The following is an 11,891-nucleotide window of genomic DNA, read 5'->3' on the forward strand; positions in this document are numbered from 1 at the left end:
TTTTTGTTGTTGTGTTGTTTTTCTTCTGGGGAGATATTTGGCAATTCAGGGGTATTTTTAATGGTCACAGTAGAGGAGTGAGAATATAATAATGATGTGTTGTTAAACATCCTACAGGACACATGTAACATGAAATCATCCAGCCCATAACACCAACAATAAAGGTAGAATTTTCTTATGAAAAATATCTTCTGTCTGTACCCAATTAACCAGAATAAAGAAACGATTTTCTCTCATAAATGATATTTCTCAACATCTGATTTCTCATACATAGCAGAGACAGAAAAACACAAACCATCCTGTGGGTGTGGTAATGTCAGCTGTATGATTGGTTTAGCTTGAGAGTGGAGGTTTGGATTTGGGGAGAACTGCCACCTTACTGTTGATTTGAGCTGACCAAATGCCTGAACTTGGCTCAGGTCTTGGCCCTCCAGGGACACAGGGTGACTTTTCTTTCCAGCGACCTTACGTCTGATGTTTATAGCTAATATCTGAAGGGCAGGACCCAACATCTCTGTCCAGATAAATATTTTGTTTGTTTGTTTAAGATTTTTTTTATTTTTTAATTGTTGTTGTGTACCCTCTAATTGGATCCTATTGGCACAGGAGGAGATTGCCTCTCCTTCTCTAGTGGAGCATCTAGTGGATTCAAACCGCATGCTTTGGGGATTGCTGTGCAACTTCTTGCCACTAGGTCACCAGAGCTCCCCTCAGATAAATGTGTTTGATACCATATTTAAACAGAAATGTTAATAAAGGCTTGAAGCAGATTTGAGCCATTTCAGAGAATCTGAAGAATCTGAATCACCTCCAGGAACAATTTAAACCCCATGTAGGACTGTGTTTGTGTTTTTTCTATGCATCCTTTGTTGTTGTTGTGTGCTGTCAAATTGGAACCAACTCATAGCTGACCATCCAACAGGTCTTTGGAGGTAGTTAATGGCACAAGAGCAGAGAGTGGGTTTGAATCCTGTGCCTTTGAGATTGCAGTGCAGATTCTTACCACTAGGCCACCAGAACTCTTAAGTGAAATATCTTAAGATATTTAACTCCTTGAGAATAGTCGGGTTTTTAATTTGCCGTTGGTATGCATCCCAAGGAGCCCTGGTATTGCATAATATGATGTCACATATCTGGCTGATAACAAAATAGGTTGGCGGTTTGAATCTACCAGCTATTCTTCAAGAAAAGGATGAGTAGTGTCCTCCTGCAATAATATTCAGCCTCAAAAACAATAGAGGGTTGCTAGGAGTTGGAACCAACTCTGTAACGGTGAGTTTTTCATAATTGCCTCACCTCTGTACCCAGGAATCCAGTTCAGTGGTGTGGTGCAGTAAATTGCTTGTGGTTTTGTTCCTAGTCATGACCTATGTCATTCTTACCACAGGGTTGTGTGGTTGTTGTTGGTAGGTGCTGTTGAGGTGAGTATAACCCATAGTGACCTTATGAACAATAAATCTGAACCTCTTCTATGCGAAAGTCACGCCTTCTGATACTCTCAAGCCCATTGTTGCAGTCATTGTGTCAATCCACCTGCTTGAGGATCTCCACCCCCACCTACTATTGTCCCTTTGTCTTTCTAAGCATAAAGTCCTTTCCAAGGAATAGCCTCTCCTAGCAACATGCCCTAAGTGTGAGAGATGAAGCTTTCTCATTTTTGCCTCCAAGGAACACTGGCTGCATCTTCTCCAAGTTATATTTGTTTGTTTGTTTTGGCCATCCATGGGATATTCAGTTCTCTTCTTCAGCACTACAGTTCAAAGGCATCAATTCTTCTCTGTCATCTTTAATCACTGTCAGGCTTTCAGATGGATAGCAAGTGACTGAAAAAGGCTATGGCCTAAGACAAGTGCACTTTAGTCCTTAAACTGATGTCATTGTTCCTTAATAATTTACAGAGGTCCCTGACTTTATCAGTGCAGTACATTTCCTGATCTCCTGACTGCTAGTACCAAATGTATTGATTGTGGATTCAAGTAAGATCAAGTCTTGGACAATTTCAATCCTTTCTTCATCTTTCATGGTGTTGCCTATCAGTCCTGTGGCAGAGGATTTTTCATTTCTTGACAAAAATCTTCAGAACTGGGTTATTGTTATTGTTAGGTGCTGTTGAGTTGAGTACAACTCATAGTGACCCTATGAACAGCTGACCTGAACCCTGCCCCTTTCTGTGCCATTTTCATCATCTCTGACACACTATGGCCCATTGTTGAGGTCACCATGCCAATCTATTGAATTGGGAGTCTTTCTCTCCCTCACTGACCCTCTGCATTTACAAGCATGATGTCCTATTTTAAGGAATAGCCTAGATACATGTCCAAAGTATCAAAGTCAAAGCTTCGCTATCTTTGCTTCCAAGGAGCACTCTAGCTGCAGTTTTTTTCCGAAGACACTCCTCTGATACTCTACTTTCAGCTAAGATCCATCTAACATTAGCTGTAATATCCCTAGTGCCACAGCCTCTTCTAAATCCAGCCTGCACATCTGGCAGTTCTCTGTTGATGCACTTGTTCTAGTGTTGGGGTTTGGTTTTGTTGGGTTTTTTTTTTTTATAATTTTCAGCGTGATCTTGCCTGCATGGATATTAATGCAAAAACATTTGATTGTGGCTCACAAAAAAATGTGTCTAACTCTGAGAACATTTAATTGTGCTTATGTGAAACCTGTACTTGGACCAGGAGGCAGTTATCAGGACATAGCAAGAAAACACTGCATGGTTCAAAAGCAGAAAAGATGTATGCAAGGGATGTATCCTATCTTCATAATTTTTCAATTTATATGTGGACCAGATCATCCAAAAGACTGGGCTCTACAAGCGGAACGTGGCTTTAGGATTGGAGGAAGACTCATCAGCAATCTGCATTATATAAATGACACAACCTTGCTTGCTGAAACTGAGGAGGACTTGAGGCATTTCATGCAGAAAGTCAAGGACTTCAGCCTTCAATATGGATGGAAGCTCAACAAAGATTCTTATTATTGGGCCCGTTGGCTGCATCATGATAGTTGGTAAAGAGATTGAGATTGTTAACAGTTTCAGTTTCCACAATTAATACTCTTGGTACTGGGAGCCAGGAACTGAAAAGACAAATTGCATTGTGAAAATCTGCTGTTAGAGCCCTCTTCAGAGTGCTGATAAGCAATGATGTCAGTCTAGAGACTAAGGTGCACCTGATCCAAGTAATAGTCTTCACAATTACTTGCTATGCATCAGAGAGCCAGACAATCACTAAGAATTATAGAAGAATTTATGTCTTTGAGTTGTGGTGCTGGATGAGAGTATTGACTATACCATGGACTGCTAGGAGAACAAATAGGTTCATCCTGGAGAGAGTTAAACCAGGTTTCTACTTGGAAGCAAGGATTTTGAAGCTTTGTCTGACATACTTAGGCTATACTGCAAGGAGGGACCAGTTCTTGGAGAGGGACATCATGCTTGGGAGGGTGAAGGGACAGCACAAGAGAGGGAGATTCTGGATCAGATGGTTTAACTCAGTGACTGGGGAGTAGATGTGTCAGACACAATGAGGTTGGCTCAAGATAAAGCACTGTCCAGAGCTGTTGGATATAGGATCTCTATGAGTCACAACTGATTTGACGGCACATAACAACAACAGGACTGGGTAGGACTATGAAAATTTGAAGTGGTTGTGGTCCACCAAGAGGATTGAATAGTTTTATAATAATGTAAATAAATAGTGCCTTTCAAGTGGGAAATGCAAACAAAATATGGAGAACTTTAACATAAGAATTGGTTAGTTTCACCACCTAACCACTTATATTGAGTGACCCCATCATACAGACAGAAAATGGGGATCTCACTATTATCAAGAAAGAAGAACCAGAGACAAAGTGCAGTTTACGCTTTGGAACTGAGACACCAGTGCTGAAAATTCCTCCAACCCGAGATGGAGAACTTTGGCACAAGATCGACAGTCTCAGATTGCAAGGTGGCATGAGAATTTATGGCCATACTGGTGACAGCAACAGAAGTGGTAGAAACTAGGAGATTGGGGTGAGATAAAACTGGGAGTTCAGACTCTCAGCTTACAGATTGGGAAAACTGAGTGGTTCCTGGTGGAATGGAGTTTTTATCATGGAAATAAGATTGCCGACCCACAGTGCTAAAGCTGTGTGCCTTTGTGCCAAGGTTTACTGGTGTTGTGAGGTTGCCTCTAAGCACCTATTGGTAGATCTTGGAGTTTTGCAACATTTCTCCAAACAAAGCAGACGCCAAACCTTCAAGGCCAATGGCCTTGAAGAGAGCTGCTTGCTGTTGTGTGCTGTCAATTTGGAACTAACCCATAGCTCACCTTCTAGCAGATTTTCAGAGGCAGTAAATCGCATGGTAGGAGATTGCTAATCCTCCCTTTTGGCAAGATTGAGAAGAGGTTGTCCTGATTGAAGAACCATAGCCTAGGCCTTTACCGATCCTGAATTGTAACCTATTACCTTCCTAATGTTCTCTAGGGAGTGAGTAGTAAGAAGTTGTACCGTCAACTCAAAAGCAGACACTTCAAATCCACCAGGTGCTCTGTGAGAGAAAGATGGACATTCTCCTCCCATGTGAGTTACTGCCTCTAATGGGTCAGCTATGAGTCAGTTCCCACTTGACAGTACATAACAACAGCAACAAACACCTTCCTAGTTAATCTCATAACTTTTGGGTATTGTCAGTGAGTTCTGCGTGGCCATTGCAACAAATTATCAAATTTAGCAGAGAAGACAGTTGTGTGGGATGGACAAGTGGTATCAAAATTAGAGGAAAGGTCTAGAGGATGGAGTGTGGGGACATATCTGTAGATACCACTTTGGCACTGCTGTTGCTGTAGGTCAGAATTCTTCCCCTTTGTGAATTTAGTGGCAGTTAAATTCTGCCACCCTCACACCCACTGTACTTTCATAAGTAGCCTTCTCTTCAAATAAGCAACGAACATTGTCACTGAACAAAACCGTCCCGATTAAAAAAAACCAACAACCTAGGAACACATTGTTAAAGTAATAAATCTATCTTGGTAGACACTTTACAAAAGTAGAATTCACAAAATGAAACTACTTTGTGTGTTATTGGAATCCTGTCTCCAGTTTTCAAATCCATGTTCCCCCTCATGTGTATAAGTACATTATGAGAATTCATGGTGGCTTTGAAGCTTGAACATTTAATGTGTTAGGATTGTAGTGCATTGTTGTTGAGATACAATATTTCTTCTAAGTGGAAAAATATGTTGCAGCTGATGCCAATATTTTTGTTATTGCGACGTCCATTGTTGTCTCACTCTAGACTAATCAGAGCCCTTGGTATTGTAAGCCAGGCTTACAGCCTTTTCAAAGCTGTTGGCTGAATTGTGTAACTTTTTCTTTAAAAATGTTTTATTATTAATACTAATTCTGTCATTTCATTTGTATCAATTGTTATAATAAAAATTTTTAAATAGAAAAAAAAAGAAGCAGGTGGATTATGGATGATAATTTTCCACTCCTAAACATCCCCTTCAGCCCCTCTGCTCATGCTTACTTATTATTCTAGTGACTAGAATCCAGTCACAACCAGTCTCAGAGTTTTGGAAGCTTTAGAATCGATGGTGTCCTGACAAAATAGCCTTTCAACTCCAGGACAAATAAGGGAATCTGTTCCCCCTCCCTCCCAGGGCTGGGCAGGCTGCCTGAGATCGAGATAGGAGGATCTGAGACAGTTCCGTCAGGCCCCCGCCTGCTCCCCCCACATGCTCACACAGGGTCACGGGGACCACTGTGCACAAGACCACGTTCAGCCTGACAACCTCTGAGATGAAGCAGCTGCTGACCCATGACTGGAGGTCTCACATCCTGCCTGAAACCACCACCCTTTCCTCCCCGCCCCTTCCCCACAACACACATCCTGAACTTTTTCTAAAAAAGAAGAAAAAGGGCCCCAGTGCTATGTAGTCTTTCAAAGACACAGTGGGGGCCCTGTGACCTTGCACAACACGGATGCCCTTGGGTGTGTCCAATCAGGCCCTTGTTCTGTGTCTGTGCATGAGGTCTCACTGTGGAGAAGAGGCAGGAGCTGCTGGAGGCTCTGACAAGGCCTGAGAGACGATTATCTCCAATGAGCAGACGTGTCTGCAAGGCTTCTTTCTCTGTTGATTGTCTTCAGCCAACACTTCCTCTGCCTCTTCAGGCCTTTGAGGTGACTACTCAACTCCAGGCTCCGGCCCCTGGATCTTGCTCCAGGAGCCCAGGTCCATCTACAGGAACTTACGTGGCTCAAGGAAGCTCAGTGGAATGAGAATTCAATCATGGCTTAAAAATATGAATGTTGAAGGCCAGAGAACCTGACAATCTGTCCGGCACAAGGTGAGGCAGGGCTACAGAAAGGGTGGTCTGTTCAGGGAGCAGAATTGGACAAGTGACTCACAGCAGATAATGGTGTAGTAAATAGATTTGTGGAGGATGAAGCCTGGTCTTAGTAGATTCTGGTGAGGTTTTAGGAGTGGGATGAGACAGAACAATGTGGACTCAATTTGATAATCCTTGAGACTTATGTTAGCTGGATTTTAAATCTCTAATCAGAATTGACTGAAGAGAAGGAAGGGCATGGTTGTGATTTTCCTGACTTTCACTCTGACAGGCCCCACCAGAACCCATTCCAGCCAAAGCATCAGGTAAGTCCCTGCTGCAGTGGTGAAGAATAGTTCACTGAGATCCTACACCTGGAGTGAACCAGAAACTAACTTTAGCCTCATGAAAGCATATACAAAACATGTGGTGAGCCACCCCACTAGCCTCCCCTGGGACCCACCTGGTTTGCATCCTGCACCTGTAGGGATTTGCATGCCTCTGCACTTGCTGCCCAGTTCTGAAGCTGCAAAAGCACTAGACTCCCAAAGAGGACTCCTAATTCTGAGAGCCAGCCAGCTCCTCCTTTCCTTCTCATTCCAGAAGCCATTCTTCACTTTGTTTGTACTGGAGGGTTCCTCAGGGAAGAGTTGATTGCAGAGTAAAGGATTGTTGTTAGTAGCCATGGAGTTGGCTCCGTGTACAATGGGAACAAGTGCTGCCCGTTCTTGCACCAGCTCCACAATCAGTTGCAGATCAGACTGTTGTGACCCACAAGGGCTTCGATGGTTCACCAGTCTTTCTTCTCAATCTTTTTTAGACTGTAAGCTCCTCTGAGATCTGTTCTGCAGCATAATAATGTACAAACCTTCACTGACTGAGGGAAGTGGCTGTACATTTGCTGGGAATCAAACGCACTTTCCCCTGCATGAAAGGTGAAGATTGTACCGCTAAACCACCACCACTGTTCCTCCCTTGGGCAGGGTGGATGCTGAGAACTTAATTGCACATGGATATGGGACACACAATACTTTCAGAAGTCCACGGTTTAGTCTGCATCTTATCCAGTTTCTCCCACCCCCAACCCCCGGGTGTTTAGCTCCCTAAACAGAGATTGAACAAAGACAACAAAAGGGGGAAAATGGGAAAAGTAATAGTACTGGTACGAAAGGAAGTTAAAACCAATGCTCTTAAAGTTTCAGTTATCCCATATATACTCTGAGCCCTCTGTAATACATAGTCAGGGACCAGAATTAATGTTAGCATGGTTATGAGCACGAAACACATTTTGCACTCATTTGCCAATGAGTTCTCTAGGCTTTAGTGGCGAGCATAGTGAGCTCATGGGTCAGAATGATCCACAGAGACCCACGGCATAATGACAGCAAGCCCAAGCCAGCCAGCCTGCAGGTAGAGGGCAGGGAGCCAGGCCTGAGAAGACCACTGGACTCAGACCTATGAGTGACATGTGTGGTGTCTCTTCAACCTCGAGGAAAGATACAGCAAAGTGGAGAGAGAAGGGAAGAAGCAAAGACGTTCTCATGCTATGTCATTCTCTGGAAGAAAGCCAGAGTCTTGAAGCCTGGCCCAGAGAGATTACCACACTTCAGAAGAACATCAAGGAACAGATCTGAGCACTGGCAAGAGCCAAACAATGTGAGCCCAAGTGCCCCTCTGGCAAGAAGAGTGGCTCCCACTGCCAGGAATCTCAGTGCTAGCATTCTCTGTAGCAGCCTATCTCCTTTTACCTTCCTCAGCCTTCCATATCACTAGACTATGCCATTCAGCAGAAAATGGGAAGGGTTGCAGAGTTCTACAAAGAGCCTCTCTCTGGCTCTCCTAAAGTCAAACAGCCCGCAAACCTGTGGGAAATGACCAAACTGATGCAAAAGCAGAAAGCAAACCTCTTCTGAGGACTACTGTGCTGTTGAGTCAGTCGCAATTCATGGCAACCTCATGTGTGTCAGAGTAGAATTGTGCTCCATAGAGATTTCAGTGGCAGATTTTTCAGAAGTAGATGACTAAGGCTCTTTTCTAATGGGCTTTGGGGTAGACTTGAATTCCCAACCTTTTTGTTAGTTGTTGTTGTTGTGTGCCATCGAGTAGCTTGCGACTCATAGTGACCCTATGTACAACAGCCCTAAACTTTGCTCTGTCCTGTGCCAATCGCACTGTCTCTGACACTCCCATCCTGATTATCCCAGTCACTGAATCAATCCACCTCATAGAGGGCCTTCCCCTCCTGCGCTGTCCCTCCACTCTCCCATGCATGATGTCCTTCTCCAAGGACCGGTCTCTCCTCACAACGTGTTCAAAGTATGTTAGACGGAGCCTCAGAATCCTTGCCTCCAAGGAGCCTCCCAGTTTAACCCTTTCCAGGACAAATCTGTTTGTTTTCCTAGCAGTCCATGGTATTCTCAATACTCTTCTCCAGCACCATAGCTCAAAGGCATCAATTCTCCTTCTATCCTCCTTGGTCATTGTCCAACTCTCTGATGCATAACAAGTGATTGCGAAGACCATGGCCTGTATCAAACGTAACTTAGTCTCCAGGGAGACAGCATTGCTCTTCAGTACTTTGGAGAGGTCCCTAACAGCAAACTTTCCCATGGCAGTAGCTAACTAAATTAATTAACTGTTTGCAATACACAAGGCCTCCATCTTCTATCTTAAGTTCCACATGCTTGGAAGGGTACGAAGTTAGCACAGGAGATCGAGACCCTGGATAAGATGGATTGATTAACATGGTGACTGTGGCAATGGGAGCAGGTATGTCAGAGATGATGATGTTGGCTCAGGATAGGGCAAGGTTCAGATTCATTGTACATAGGGTCGCTAACATAGGGGCATTTAATGGCAACCATCACTTGCTATGCATCTGATAGCTGGACAATGAATAAGGATAATAGAAGAATATGAATAAGGATAATAGAAGAATAAATGCCTTTGAGTTGTGGTATTACAGAAGATAATTTGGATTTCCAAAAGAACAGATGTCTTAGGTGCAGACAGAGTGCTTCTTGGAGGCAAAGATGGAAAAGCTTAATCTCACGTGCTCTAGGCATGTTGTTGTTTGTCGTTGTTATATGCTATCAAGCCACCTGCCACTCATAGTGATCCTATGTATAACAGCTCTGAGCCCTGCCCTATCCTGAGCAAGTATCACTGACTCCCACAGATGTAATCTCATCACCCTAGTTGTCATGTCAATACGTCTCATCCAGGATCTTCCTCTTCTGCTCTGTCCCTCCACTCTTCCAAGTGCAATGTCCTTCTCCAAGGACTGGTCCCTCCCAGCCACGTGCCCAAAGTATATGGGATGGAGCTTCAAAATCCTAGCCTCCAAGGAGGAACTTGGTTTCACTCTTTCCAAGACTTACCTATTTGTTCTCCTGGTGGTTCATGGTAAGTTCAATACTCCAGCACCACAATGCAAAAGCATCAATTTTTGCCCTCTGTCATTGTTAGTCATTATCCACCTCTCTGATTCATAGCAAGTAGTTGTGAAGACCATGGCCTGGATCAGGCACACCTTAGTCTCTAGACTGATGTCATTGCTCCTCAGCACTCTAGAGAGGTCCCTAACAGCAGACTGACTTCCCCATTGAAATTTGTATTTTTATTTTCTGACTGCCGGTGCCAAGAGTGTTGATTGTGGAACCAAGCAAGCGGAAATTATTAACAACTTCAATCTCTTCTCTGTCCATCAAGGTGCTGCCAATTGTCCCAGTGGTGAAAATCTTTGTCTTCTTGATGTTCAGCTTCAATCTATATTGAAAACTACAGTCCATGACCTTGTACTGAAAACTCTTCAGGTTCTCCTTGTTAGGTGAGACTATTTCTAGGAGAAGGATACCATGCTTGGAAAGTTGAAGGGTCAGCAAATAAAAAGGAAGATCCTCAATCAGATAGACTGAAACAATATGTCTGAAATAATGAGGATGGCTTAGGATAGGACAGAGTTCAGATCTGTTGTTCACTGGGTCACTATGAGTTGTACTTGACTCAAGGGCACCTAACAGCAACAACCACCACAATCTAAGGAAAGAAACTCCAACGTCCTAGTGTATTGTGTACTGTACTTAGCCAAAAGGTCAGTGGTTTAAATGGGCAATTTCCTCCCATGAAGACTTACAACCTTAAAAACTGGATGGATGATCACCAGGAGTTGGAATTCACTTGAGGGCAGCAGGTTTGGCTTTGGTTTCAATTTAGTCTATGGAAGATGTGTCAGAACATTGCTGCACACTCCTTCAATTTGAAGTCCAGTTCTCATGCTTTTCATAATGAGTTATCCAAACCATGGGCCTTTGAGGAGAGGTCTCTTCCTCTCACATTCTCTTATAGAGTAACTATGGACACCAAAGATGTGAAGCCATTCTATGAGTAAAAGTCATGACAACACTAGTTGCGTTACTACCCAGAAACAAACATGCCGCTCCTACCTTGACAATGACAACAACATCCTGAGTCTTATATATAGCTAATGATGACTGTCAAGAGATGTAGAAGTATAACTCCCCCTACCTCAGTTAGCTCTAAAACCCATTGTAAGCATCATAAAGTAGAAAGAAAGGCCTAGGAATGAGGGCACTATCATTTACAAAACCACTCACAAAAAACCCTCACCATTTAAGCTGGCCCATGGCTTTGGGAAATTGAGATAATTCCTTCTAATGTTCCTGACTAGCAAATGCATTTTTCCCCCAGCATCCCCTTATCCCCTGAGATCTCTGGCTTTTCTCTGTGAGGACTGGACTGGATGTGTTACCACCACTTCAGGCTATTCTTCACCACAGTCTTGCAATATAAAGTACTGAGCAATAAGCAACCCTCTATAAGCAACTCAGAGAAGAGACTTGCATTTTTATTTTGTATGTGCCTAGAGTAAGCTTGGAAAAACAGAGAAAGTAACTTTGTTATTCCCTGCCAAAATTAACATCCCCAGATACTGGGACACAAGGAGCATTTGCTGTGGAAGAGGCTGTGACCCAAGCGAGTGCATCCAAGGGCAGCAGGGTTGGGTCTCTGGAAGTGAAAAACTGAGACACAGCAAGCAATGTGTCAGCCCATTAGTATGGCAAGGAAAAAAAAGTAGAAATGATAATAGAAGCATAACAACATGGAGAACCCATTTACTCATTGCTATAAAGTCATTAATGCCTAGAACATTGATCTTCATGTATTCCATTTTATTTTTGAACATTCAATTTTTCTAGATTCATACTTCATACATCCCACATTCCAGTTATTAATGGATGTTTGTAGTTATTTCTCTTCAATTTTTAGTGTTCCAATCTGATGACTCTACCTCCAGTGTTTTATCTAACAGCGCTCCTGTATTGTTCATAGGGTTTTTAAGGCCTTTTATTTCAGAAGTAGATGGTCAAAACAGTGCTTTGTTTGTCTTCATTTGGAAGCTCCACTGAAACTTGGTCCACTATGGGGTGACCCTACATGGTTTTTTGGGTTTTTTTTGTGTGGTTTTTTAAAATATTTTAATTTATTTATTTTTCATTTCAATGAACATCTACAGAGATTTTGGAATTCCATTCATTCATTGTTGCACCCTC

The sequence above is a fragment of the Elephantulus edwardii genome, unplaced genomic scaffold, assembly GCF_000299155.1.
Source record: "Elephantulus edwardii isolate Elephantulus edwardi_28Jun2011 unplaced genomic scaffold, EleEdw1.0 scaffold00061, whole genome shotgun sequence".
NCBI classification, from domain to species: Eukaryota; Metazoa; Chordata; class Mammalia; order Macroscelidea; family Macroscelididae; genus Elephantulus; species Elephantulus edwardii.